This window comes from Rhea pennata, chromosome 1 (genome assembly GCF_028389875.1).
Source record: "Rhea pennata isolate bPtePen1 chromosome 1, bPtePen1.pri, whole genome shotgun sequence".
Taxonomy (NCBI): domain Eukaryota; kingdom Metazoa; phylum Chordata; class Aves; order Rheiformes; family Rheidae; genus Rhea; species Rhea pennata.
In genome coordinates this window covers 14,146,690-14,159,490 of record NC_084663.1, presented here as the reverse complement: position 1 = coordinate 14,159,490, position 12,801 = coordinate 14,146,690, and the positions used below count along the sequence as shown (strand labels likewise).

General features: G+C 40.4%; 1 protein-coding gene across 1 annotated transcript in view; it reads left to right on the top strand.

Annotated features, from left to right (window-relative positions):
- Positions 1–12,801, top strand: part of RELN (reelin) — a gene marked incomplete at its 5' end in the record, with an annotated part of 298,882 nt that overhangs the window by 35,530 nt on the left and 250,551 nt on the right. The gene's annotated exons all lie outside the window — the stretch shown is intronic.

Sequence of the window (12,801 nt, the reverse complement as noted above, 5' to 3'; positions counted from 1 at the left end):
AATACAAAATTAAATCACTCCTCCCTTCAACCCTTCTGCCTTGCTCCCATAATAATCAGCTTCAGGTATTTTGGTCCTTCCTGCTCATGGTTCCCAGCAACACTTAGTGCCTTTCAGTCTTTACATTGCTGTACTCTTTTTCTTTACTTTTGCCCTTGTGTGCTTCCCAGGGAGCTGCAGCAAACCCTCCTGGAGCTGCTGACCCCGTGCTGGGGTCTGCTCGGGACTGGGCACGCTGCAGTGTAGGCATTGCTGGCTTTACTGAGTAAATCCCTGCCTTAGTCACCTGTTGAGTGACAAGGGATGCTGGGAGGAGCAGCTCGGGTGAGGAGGACTGCTTTCCGCACACATCTGTTCAGCCAAGAGCATCCCTAGTCCCTTTTTTAAAAAAAAAAAAAAAATCTGCATCTGAAGTGCAGCTGTACTTACACCCAGCTTGCTGCACACCTTGTCACCAGAGCGCTGTTGTGAAGTGTTCAGAAGTGGAAGCTGCAAAACGACCCCGTGCGCGGCGGCAGCCTTGCCTGCTGCTGTTGCTGCTAGTCTGTGGAGGGGCGCAGGGCCCTGGATACACAATTTCTCCGCCATGCTCTGCTGCCAGATCTGTCATGCCACGTTCTGGGTGACCGTCACTGTCATTGCCTTAGCGGAGAGCAATCTTAGTCTGGCTCCTCAGCTGCAGCACCAGCTTATTTATGGTCTCCTTTTACTGTAGTTCATTCATAATCCTGCAAAGCTCTGTCTTCGTAAGGAAGATGAACGCAAATAAACTAAAGATAAATGGGGTCAGAAACTTGGTTTGAGTTTTACTCTTGTTCGTGATCTAAGCTATAAGAGTGTGCCAACTTCACTTGAATTATTTCACACAAGGCATCTGCTGAGGGGAGTGATGAAGGAGGCTGATGGGAAGGGACTGTCATTTCTATGACTTGGTGTCTGATCTTAGCCTTCGTTAAAGTGATCGTGGTAGGGGGATTTAATAGCAAGGTAACAACACTATATACCACACTATTCGAGGCAGTCAAATATAAGATTAATTGTGTTACAGTTAAAATGAGAGGGGAGAAGGGGATGCAACCCTGAATATGTTCATCAGGATGTTGAGAATGGATCTCAACACGGATCACCTCAGTGCTGAGCAGCAGTGCCCAAGAAAGCTCAAACTGAACCTTAGGAATTATAGAGGAGAGGAACAAAGAGAAAAACAGACAGCATCATTTCAATACACTGATATGCCACAGTCTCTAGTGTTAGCGGCAGATTTGGTTGTCTCAGCTTGGAAAAATCACAGATGAAGATATCTCACTAGATGATGAGAGATGGGGAGTACCTCCCAATGTAATGCAAAAATGAAGTAAGATTCCTCAACTTGGAAAAGACATCACTGAGGGAGATATGCAAGATTTTTATGAATGTTGAGTGCTATTGAGAAAGCAGAAACACTTTCACTGAAAATGTAAGAATTTATAGAACCAAGTATTTAAAAAAATAAAGTGAAAACATCTTCACACAATGTGTAATTTAACCCATGGAACTCCTTGCTACTTGAAGCTCTGAAAGTATACATACAGTCATTTAAATGGAGTTCAGTGGTTCACTGATGACGGTTAAATGTCACAGCTGACCATACCTAAGGACGAGTATTGTGAGAGGATGTGGGACTTGGGCTCCATGTGTTTCTTGCATTTGTCCCAGAGCATCTACAGCTGGTCGGCGTTAGAACATCCAGGCTGAAACAGGCCCTTGGGTGGCTCAGTGGGTACGATTCAGTTGCCTAAACACAAGCAGATCATGCTGTTTGAGGTACTGTGGGGCTTCCTGCCTGGCCTCTACCTGCCAGTCTGCTAGGGCATGAGTTTGCCATATGGTCTATGTTGTATTTGCTACTTCCCTGCGTTTTCCTCAGAGTGCCAATCACCATTCTGTATCTTGTATTTCAGACCAACCAACGAAGTTCTGGCAATTCAGGACTTCTTTGTAGAACGCTTTCAGGAAATTAAGTGTAAAAACATTTGAAACTAGTCAATACAGTTTTGTGTTGCATTTGCATTGTGCGAAGCATTTGCAATCACTGTTGCATTTGCACCAATACAAGAAAATAATACTAAATTTTGTAATACACCAAAATAATTTTTAATGCATTATGACTTGGATAAATATTATTTATGCGCTTTCAGAGTGAAAAGTAGGTCTTAAGTGGGCCATATTTAAGGTCCTGATATGCTTCTAGGCCAAATTGAAGGACTTACAGAGAGGAAGAAACTGACTTGTTTTATTATTATTTTTTTTTAACTCTAAAAGAATAATAATTTGGCTACAGAGAATTTCTTTCAGGATGTCTAGGGAAAGATAGAGCTTTTATCTTATGTTTATTTAGGGCTGTATTTTGTATCACAGGTTAGTAGTTAGGGAAGAATCCTCACGTGCTTATTTTAATTTGAAAAGGTTTCCTTATTCTCCAGTGTCACTAGAACTCACACACTTCTTTGTATTTGCTTATCATAATTCATGCCTCTATAAGAGAATTTATATTCTTTTAGTATGAGATAAACAGGTTTAACAGCCCAGTTTTAGTTGGCTTGCATCTTTAGCTAAAATTAAGACAAAAGTTCTTGCAAGCATTTAGATATCACTGAGTTATAATAAATTCCCAGCAGATAAGTGTAGTTGCTCTAAGTAACCCTTCATTTTATTTTTTTAATGCCCTTGTTAGTTTTTTAGTGAGTAGGTGTTTGTCTTTCAAGGATTGCAGAATAAAGGGATTTTCCAAATTCTTCTGAAAATCTGAGTGCTGCAGTCTTATTCAAACTTTCTAAATAATTCATGGAGATCACAGCCAACAATATGAAATTTTCATGTATGGGTATCAAACAGGCAACCTCGCATAAACTCGAAAAGCATGAAAAATAAGGTTAGGCTTAAAAACAGAGGTCAGTATTCTTGGGCTTGGAGTAATAGAAATGTCACAATAAAGAGTAATAGAGTAATAAAAATTCATAATACCATTTAATCTATTTTCATGAAAAATCTTGTGCTGGCATATTTCATACAATCATGATGAAATTTGAATTCAAAACTTAACAGGAGATCAGTGGTAGCCAGATAAGACCACAGAATTATTCAAGGATAGATTAAGTATTTGTTATGCACAAGGTGTTACCATTGCCAGCAGATTAGTGTTGATTAGGATATTTGTTTTATGCCTAGACGAAATGTGCCCTCTGCGACATGGGGAGCCTGTTGTTCCGTTGTGGACATTGCTGAGTGTCCATCGCAGCGTTGGTGAGGAAACATCCTCCTGCTCCTGCAGGCCCACGGCAAAACTAGTTTTAGGTTGAAACTTGGAAAGGCTTCAGGACAAGAGAATGTTTTTAAAATGAAATGTGACTTAAAAAAAAAAAATACAGTTTTCAGAATTGAAGGGAAGCCGCGGTTCAGTAGTGTCGTGGCTTGCACGGGGCAGGCTCGTACAGGTAGCCAAGACGGTGCTGATTTTTTCAAAAGCCACCATGTGCCACGTTCTGCAGTGCTTGGAGTTGAAAACGGCTTTTCTGCTGGCTCCTGGGGCCTTCGGGTAAGAGATCTAATGCATTTGGCTTGACAAAAAGTTTCTCAATTATCTGAGTCTAAACATTATATGTACTGTTAAAGCTTATGCTGCCAGCTATTATGTTATTCTGCTAACTCTTAGATTAACAATGCTTTGTTGCATGGAGGTGCTTTTTTAACAAATAATATGACAGTTTTTGTGTTTCATAAATTAAAACTATAAATAGCCAACCTCATTAATCCTTATAGCTAGTAGTATTTAGATGATTGTTGTTGTTTTGGCTATAATATGAATGTAATTCAATAGTTGAATTTCGAGTGAGAAATTGTAGATGTTTAGGTACAAACACATTAAGATCACAGGAATACAAACTTAGGAAACTTCAAGCCTAATTCTTTATATTTCTTATGGTGACCTTAATAGCTTTGAAGTACAGCTATTGTTTACTTTGTGGATCCTCTGAAGGGACTATAACTTCTGAAAAACAGATCTCAGCTCTTTGTGGACCCCAGCACACCAATGAGATTTCTCACTGACCAACTTCTGCTAGATACTGGTTTTAGAGACATTTTTGATGCACATTTTTGTGAAATAGATTTTATTATTTATCTAGAGCACTGTTTTTACTCTTTATTTAATCTCATCTATGCTGTTCAGAGCTCCATGAGTTATTAAGCAGAGTTACAAACATTGGCTGATACCCTTTGGAGCTTCTCAGTACTACAGCAGCACTTGCTAAGTTGCTAATCATTGATGATATATTTGGCAAAGCACAGGAAAGGAGATAAAGACGGTCATTGTCTCTCATGTCCTTGAGTGAGCTCTGCAAAAGTAGTGGGATGCTTGGCTGCTACTTAGGCTCCTAAACTCCCACTGATGTCAGTAATAGTGGACATCTAAATAGAAGTTGGATAATTAAATTTCTCTGTGTATGTGGCTCTTAGGGTGGGATTCATCTCACTTTAGACATCTTCAGTGTTGATATCTATTGCTGAGCTTTATAGTCTTGGCTCCCTTTAAAGTCAGTGGAGAAAAACAGGCATTTCTAAAGTGTGATTCATCTAGCCTGTTTTAGGCATCCACATTAGGGTGAGATTTACAGACCAAATGGGGTGTCATAAATAGATATGATGTTCTCAGGGGCTTTATATAGTAGTAGCACATATTCACTGGGCCACTGACTGAAATCTCAGCCTCCTTCTTGCAAGACAGCTGCCCTGACCATGGGAATAGAGAACAAACCTCTCTCTGTGCCAGCTAACATTCAATTTTTCCATGTGAAATGAAACGCCTGCATCTGAGGGACATTGGCTGAGCGACATAAATGCTGAGGTTTAAAACAATTTAAGATACTCACTTGGGAAATTTAGGTCCAGATCTTCTTACCTAGATGAGAGCTTTAATTACTTATCTGTTGGTTAAAAAGAAGGCTGCTTTGGCAGCAGCTGGTTTTGCACCTCCTCTGTTGGGTCTCTAACAGGACCTACCAAACCAGGCTGTACAATGTGTTTATTGATGCCGTCTGGAATTAAGCACCTCACTGCTCAGCATAGCCAAATTCCCAGTGACTGTGGAGCTGTCAGAAAGAGATATTTTAAGTTCTCATTGTGACAAAAATTTAATTTGAGGATTTCGATGCACGAGAACTCAGGCTCTTTGGTTCAGTTTTGGGCTTCTATGCTTGTTTTAGGTGCTCAATCCAGTTCACAGGTCTAGCCTTTAGATTCTTACTGTCCAGTGAGGTGCTGGCTTGGAAGCATCTGAGTCCTCTTAATAAATATGACCAGTCCTTAGTAGTTTAAGAATATAAGAATAAACTCTACTTATGTTGCTGCTGATCTCATTATCACTTCCTTGTTAGGAACTTTCAAAAAGGTGTTGTAATGAGTAGTGTCTCTGCAAATAGTTTTTTCATAAGACTGATAGGCTACTCTTTTTGCATCATTGACAAATGATGTTTCTATATATCATGGTACTGACATCTTGCCACACATCTGCAATCGTTTTTCAGTACTCTGTTGCTCATTATCAGTTTTGGAAAGGAGTTGAAAAGCTGTAGAGACAAAGAGGTGTGATGGGGCAGAACCATTGAAGCTGATAATGTAATGCAGAGCCATATCAGGTCTAACTTTAAGCTATCTAAGAGCAAGGTTAATAAACCTTTTATGGATTTTAATCCCTTCCTCCCAAGAGTTATTGATGATTGACATTATTGATGAAGTCTTCACAAGTTAGAAATGATGCTATGCAATATGCCATCAGTCCAGCTTTAAGAAGTTATTTACTGTTCTCTTGTGAATGTAGTGCTTTGATATAGGCTTTAGAAAGCTGTTACCTACAACGAGAACATCTTCAGTTGCAAGACTGCTGTCTCTGTTCTGTGTTTGTGTTTTTAACTATTCTGAAATCTCTTTCTTTTTGTTTTCTCCCACCTATCTGGAGAAAAACAAAACCAACATGAGTAATAATCCCAAGTTTCTTTGCTTTTGTTTATGCTGGATGAGGGACAGACCTGTGGTTCATGCTGTCCTGGAGAGCTTTCTGGTGTTCGCACTTGAAGTTGCTGCATAATTATGAGTTCCTGAGTTTGGGTTTATTTTGAAAGCAAATACATTTACCAGCATATTATTTTGAATAAGCACCTCTAAAACTCTACTTGAGTGTTTTTTGATTGCTTGTACTCTGATATCTAAGCAGCATGCCACACTTTAAATAAAGTATCAGAGCTTACTCTCTCCTTCCTAGTAATTTCATATGTAGTTGACATTTCAGAGTGTAGGCTGATATTTTAAAGATTTGGCTCAGTATTAGCTGTACCTTGTAAGGCTGCACTGCGCAATGGGGATGGGTTTACACTTGGGCCTGTGGTCAAGTATTGCGTGATGGTAACATTCAGGTACCATTGACTACAAGACAAGACCAACTGGGGAAGACATCTTCCTTGTGTCAATTGGTCTTTTGCACAAACTCTTCTTGACTTGGTGGAACTACAGATAAGGAGTACAGAAATCCCCTTAGGGAACACTACAGCTAGGTGACCATTCATCTGTCCTGGTGGTGTGGTGCAGCTGTCTCCACTGCAACAAGCTGGTGGTGTTCGTAGCTGCATGGGAGGTATGCAGCACTGAGCAGACATTAATCCAGTATATACCATGCATTTTTAAACTGTAAGTAACAAGAGTGACATTAGCCATGACTGCAGCCAGTTGTTAGAGAGCTTTTGTTTAGGAGTGGTAACTAGAGAAGGTCCATTCATTTTGGTGTGCCTGTTGTAATCGTCTGGGTACGTTGTGTGTCCAGTGCCTACCAGAGCGTTGTGGGTACAGCTTAACCAGACTCAGTATTTGCCAATGGGGCAGAAAATTATAATCAGAGGATGGAACGTTTCGGTGCTGGTCTCCTAAGTGGATCCACAAACTCATTCATGACTCAGTTACCCTTTCTGATCTTATGAGCCATACAAGTGAGACAGCATTTGTATGCAAGTCTGTGAGCCAGGGTGATCCCAAACACACCGCTTTAAGATTTCATTCCCACTGCTAATGGTTTTAGTGTAAAGTTCAGCTTGGCTCTGAACTTGGGACGGTATTGACAGCCTTTCCTGTGTTTGATGTCAGTCTCCCTTCTCAGTGACACAACTTTCACAGGCAACTACAAAAAGAAATGAGCAGAAGTCTCTCTGAACGGTGCCCTTGTACACCTGACTTCCAGTACTTAGAGACTGATACATTTTTTGAGAAGTCAAACAAAAAAATAATTTCAATATAAGCAATTTATTGTCTAAAAAGAAAATTTCCTACTGTGGCCCAGGTGTGCAGTGATACTACAGTATTACAAGGAACTGGCTTTGACCTTCAAGGAATCTAAAAGCTCCCTGCCCTTGCTTTAATGCAGAAAAGTCCTATGTTTGTATATCTGATGTCTCCAGTGATCCTATTTCTCATACCAAACTTATTTTATGTTTTCTTCACGGTATAGAGATGTACAGTTTTCCACTAAGGCTATGTGGCTTGTATATACAGTATACAGGGCTTCAAGGATTCTTGCCTTAATTCTCTCTCCAACCCTGTTAAATCTCCACTCATGGTGTTTCTAGTATCTTATCTGTATTTCTACATCTTGTCCTTTTCTTTGCCGTCGAGTAAAGTAACCCTCTAGTATCTATCATCAAGAGCAGCTGCAAATTTTGTAGAAATTTGGTATATATCACTCCTCTTGGTGACATTCAACTGATGCTAAAGATCAGCTAAATCCTGGTAGTGCTACATAGCTCCTGAGATGATCCCCTTCTTCTGTCTTGCCTTTGCAGTTTAGTTGCAGTTAAGACTGTATTTTGAATATTAGTCAAAATGCATCTGCGTTTTAGAAGATTAAAGCTATCCTTGAGGAGAATGTAAGATAAATTACTTGCACAGATTAATAAATTTCCATAATGCTGTGTGTTATATATAGTATATAAACAGTATACAGTAAGTGTAAAATCACTGAAAACACAGTGAAAATGAAATTCCTATGCACAGGAAGAGGTTCTTAGAAAAACATGAAAATAACTGCAATTCAAAATTCAAAACCCGATTTGTTTCTCCTCTTATGCTGGTACTTCCATGTATGGTATGACTTCAATCAACATTTTTGCCACCCTACTTCCTCCTGACCTGCTTCCGTCTTGAGATATAACAGCTCCCAGCATTGCTGGAGGCTTTGCTGCTTCTTGTCCCAAAGGAGGCACCAAATCCAGGTCTCTCGCAGAAAACTGTCATGGGAAGTGCAAGGGATCTCCAGAGAGAAGCTGCCACATCTCATCAGTTCTTAATGAGATAGTACCCTACAGCTCCTCAGAGACACAGGGCTGGCAGGATCAGGCCAACGCATGTGTTCATTTAGCTGATCTTTATAAAGTGCTTAGAAGTGCAGTGTGTAGGGGCTGGGTGTTAAGTCTTGTTTTGCAGGAGATTGAACTGGAGGCGTTGTGGGTCTCAGAAATGCACTATGGGTGCCCAAAGAAGTTGTGTGGCCACATTTTGACACCATCCTATAGAAAGAAGGGTAGGGTAGAGTGACAATTACTGTGATATTTCCCAGTTTCTGACATAATGTTTTTTCCAGGTAGGCATTTTCTAGGCTTTTGAAAAACAAACTGAAGTTACCACCTAACCTATGAATTCGTGTCCACATGACTGATGGATAGGAAAGTTTTATGTCCATCAGATAAGCATTGTTCACTTGATTCACACATGGAGTAACAGATAACATAGTGGGTTGTCATTCTCAGTGTAGACAACCATAGGAAGGTGACCTGCACTTTGCTGTTGCGTTTTACAGGTGTTTTTTGAGAGCAGAGGATGAGTGAGATCTGGAAACTGCACCCTAGGCTGGCTGCAGAGGTTGTACTCCAGCACAGACAGTGCTGGTGACCATCTCTCACTCAGCTTCACATCTTTTTATTTAACCTGTCTTGCTTTCTAATCCCAGCATCTCCCTTTCCTATATTCTCTGGTTTCTTCTCCTCCCATGTAGGGAGTTTTAACTGGGCACACACTACCTCCTCTCGCTTATGTCTGATCTCTCCTGCCATCCCTGTATGAGTCCCTTTTACTGAACTTCTCCAGTCTTCCCAGGCCACAGTTGCAGATCCTTTCTCTTCTCCTTTCCCTTGTCTTCTCTCTGCTCCTCTGCCCATCCACTGTCATCTCCTCCCCTCACTTCCTAGTTCCTCTTCTCCACAATATCTCTCTTGCCACCTTGCCTGTACTGGTTTCAGTGTCACCAAACTCCCCATCCCAGCTCACTTGCTTTCTGCCTACCCTCTGAGCTATTTTTGACTCCTATGTTCAAGTTAATGGGAATGGTGTCTAATCAGATTTGGGGGGTAGCTTCAGTTTTGTGACATTTTGCAAGTTTTTGAGCTTTTTGTGAGGTGAGATTATGTTGAATTGATATTTTCTCATCGGAAGACTTAGACTTTTGATTTGGATCCCTTTCTCCTCCCCTTTCTTTCCAATCAGCAGACATAACTTTCTGGTTTAAAACACTGAGAAACTTCCCACATTAAAGCATCATTGGAACTGATATCACTACGAAGCACTTCTGCTTCAACAAAGTAGTATATTTAGACTGAAATGTATTTCACAGAAAATTTTCCAATAAGCACTGTTAGTCAGCACTCAGAACTCTGAGCATGTTAAATGAGGACAGAATCTCCAGAAATATTTAGCTGCTAAAAATGCGTCTACTGAGCATGTGTGAACTCTGATTTTTTTTTTTTTTTCCCATGTGTATACAATTTGTCCAAATTTGGAGGAGAACTCTCACGCCAAGGCATACCCTTTGGAAATTTCAGTTCCCTGCTTCAAAGTGAAAGAGCTTTTGAAAGCAAAGGACACTGGAATTTTTCAAGCAGGGCAACACAGTGTTTTCCTCTAACCTCATCTCAGAAATGAATGAACTATTTTGACTGAAAGTCCTTCTCCCTCCAGGAATTAAAGCAGTCTGAAGCAGGCAGTTACCATAAAAAATAGAGAAAACCCAACAGGATAAAAATTGGCAAACATCTCAGGAACTGAAAATAGAGCCTTATAATAGGAAATGTTGGGCAGCTTTTAAAATAGCAGTTATCAGCCTCACCTACAGTGTTTGCGGGGTGTTATTGCACAGTCAGCCCCCTGGGTATGTTGTTCCTAGCACAATCTTCCTGCATTTCTCAGGAGGATGGCCTCGGTCTATCACTAGGTGATTTCAAGGCAGCCGAGGGCCTCCACAGCACATCTGCTCTGTGGACTCCCAGCTCCCATCAGCTCTCTCGTGAGCTCCCTGTCCTTCCTCTCCCTGCCAGATGCCATGCAAGAAGACTGATCTCCCTGTGCACCTGAGGTGGCAGTGCCTGATGTCCCCTCTAGTTGCCAGCTGGTCCCTGAGGCAGCCCCACGCTTTGCCACTTGCCCAAGTTGCTCTGCCAAGGAAAGGTGCTGGGGCAGGGTGGCATGAGGCACGCCGGTGGGCCCTTGCCCAAGTGCCAGCTGTGCACCTCCAGATGTTTCCAAGGTGCTCATGGGTCTTGGCATCACTCCTGAATTGGCAACAGCTGCATATGGACTGAGCCATCATAAAGGCAGAAGCAATGGGATCTTGGAAGAGTCTTAATGCTGACTGGGGGACAGGAATTTAAGAGCCCTTGATTGCAAGCGCTAGTCCCAACATCAAATCATGATCCTGTTGCTGGCCAGTACACTAGCTTTCCTGTGCTTGATCATTAACATTTGACATGCTGGATTTTTTTTTTCATATGAATTTGATGTATTTCACCGTTGGTTAGAGTAAAAAATCATCACTGAGAATGTCAGGGTTAATTTTTTTCCTCTTGAAGAACTATGAAATTATTCTGAAATGTATGACATATGTATAATAACAGCCTAGTGCTCTGTTTTAAAAAATGTGCTAGAGGCGCTGTGCGGTTTCCCAGAGGCTTAATGAGGGAGCCATACTGTGTTGGAAATTTTTCAACAATAAAAATTGACCTATTACATGCTCATGTGAAATGGTGGTTGACAATCATACAAGTATGTCCAAAATCAAATACAGGCATTGTAAAATATCACTCCTCCCCCAGAGAGAGACTGGTCACCTGTTCACAGTAGGATTTTGCATTATATGCTACTCAATGAGGAATAAGATGCTTCCCCACAGGGAAACAAAATGGCAGCAAAGCACTGGCCCAGTGCCCTTCTATCAATGCTTGCCACTGGCTGCTTTTCCCAGGTCTTCAAAAATAACGCACAGACATATTTTTCAACATATGTTTTGCCTTTTGTCAGTTTAGAAGCACAGAGGGAATAAAAGGTGCTGCATTATTCACCGCTTCATCACACGCAGGAAGAATTCATTGTTTGCTTGCTTGATTTTTCTTTTTTCCTCCATAATACTTATTTTACTTTCTGAAAATCTCGTATCTTTTGCTGTTCTTTTAACATATCAGAAGTGGCCACTTCTTAAAAACTGAGCATATGGCTCTAAAGCTACTGTCTGCATTCAGGGAAAGTGTCTGTTGTAAAACAGCAAAATTTGGAGTTTTGCAAGCACAGAAGCTGGGTTCAGGAATTATTCCATCAACTATTGAATAAAAAAGAAAGGAAAATGATTGGACATAGACAATTGAAGGATGAATTAAACATAGTAAATATTGTTCCTCTGTGGAAAACAAAATAAGCCCTTCAATGTTTTACATATTCTGTATGTAATTGATATTAAGCTTGAAGCAATATGTATCCCAGTAACTACAGAATGGCTGGGGATTAAGAAGGGATTTTTTTTCACTGCTGTACATATAACCGCAGGAACCTGTGCTAGGATCTAGCAGTCCTTTGCTTCAGGACCATCACTAGCTCGTGATGTCTGAGCAGTATGAGGAAGTGGAGGGTGGCATAAGGGGAGGCAGTAATCGCTGCCGAGCACTGATCCCTGTGTGTTAAGAGGGAAGAAAAGGATAAAGTATGAAAGCACAAGCAGCTAAACTGTTGATGGGAAGATCTTCAGTGTACAAGGCTAGAAGTCATAGGCTCTTCTACACGGAGATCTCGTTGCATGAATCTCTCTGCTGCAACACAGCTTGCCTTTATTTAAATAAATATGAGTAAGGATTTACAATAAAGCAATGTAGAAAAGGATAATAGACAGAAAAATATGAGGGGAGAAGGAGAAGAAAATTTACCTTGTTGTAAAGTTATCTAATGAATCTTTTTGTAAAATTTCCTAGCTATGATTTTCAATTCAGAGGTACACAATCTAGTGTTAGAGGGAATATAAAAAACATAAATATGAACAAGAGAAACAAGAAACGTTGCTATGAGATCAGTGTAGTCAATCTGAGCATATAGGATATTGCATTTATAGCACGGGAAAAACCTACGGCTTAATAATTCAGGTCTGTCCAAGATGGGACTACTGAACCTGATTATACGCATACAGTGATAATATTTGAAAGTTACCAAATAAAAATGTGAGTATTGGTGTTTACAAAAAAAGTTGCAAGCATTATCAGTTTTAGTAAAGAATACCTCTATTCCGGTGTTACCCATAAGTGTTATTTGGATGATAACTATACTGATAATATTTAAGAATCTATTAAAAATACATTTGGGAGTTATTTCAGTGCATGTGATCTGTAATGACTCAGGTTGACATACAACTTAGAGTGTTAAATTACATATTTTATAGGATTAAACGTTTATTTAAATTTGGACAGAACAGTACTGTAA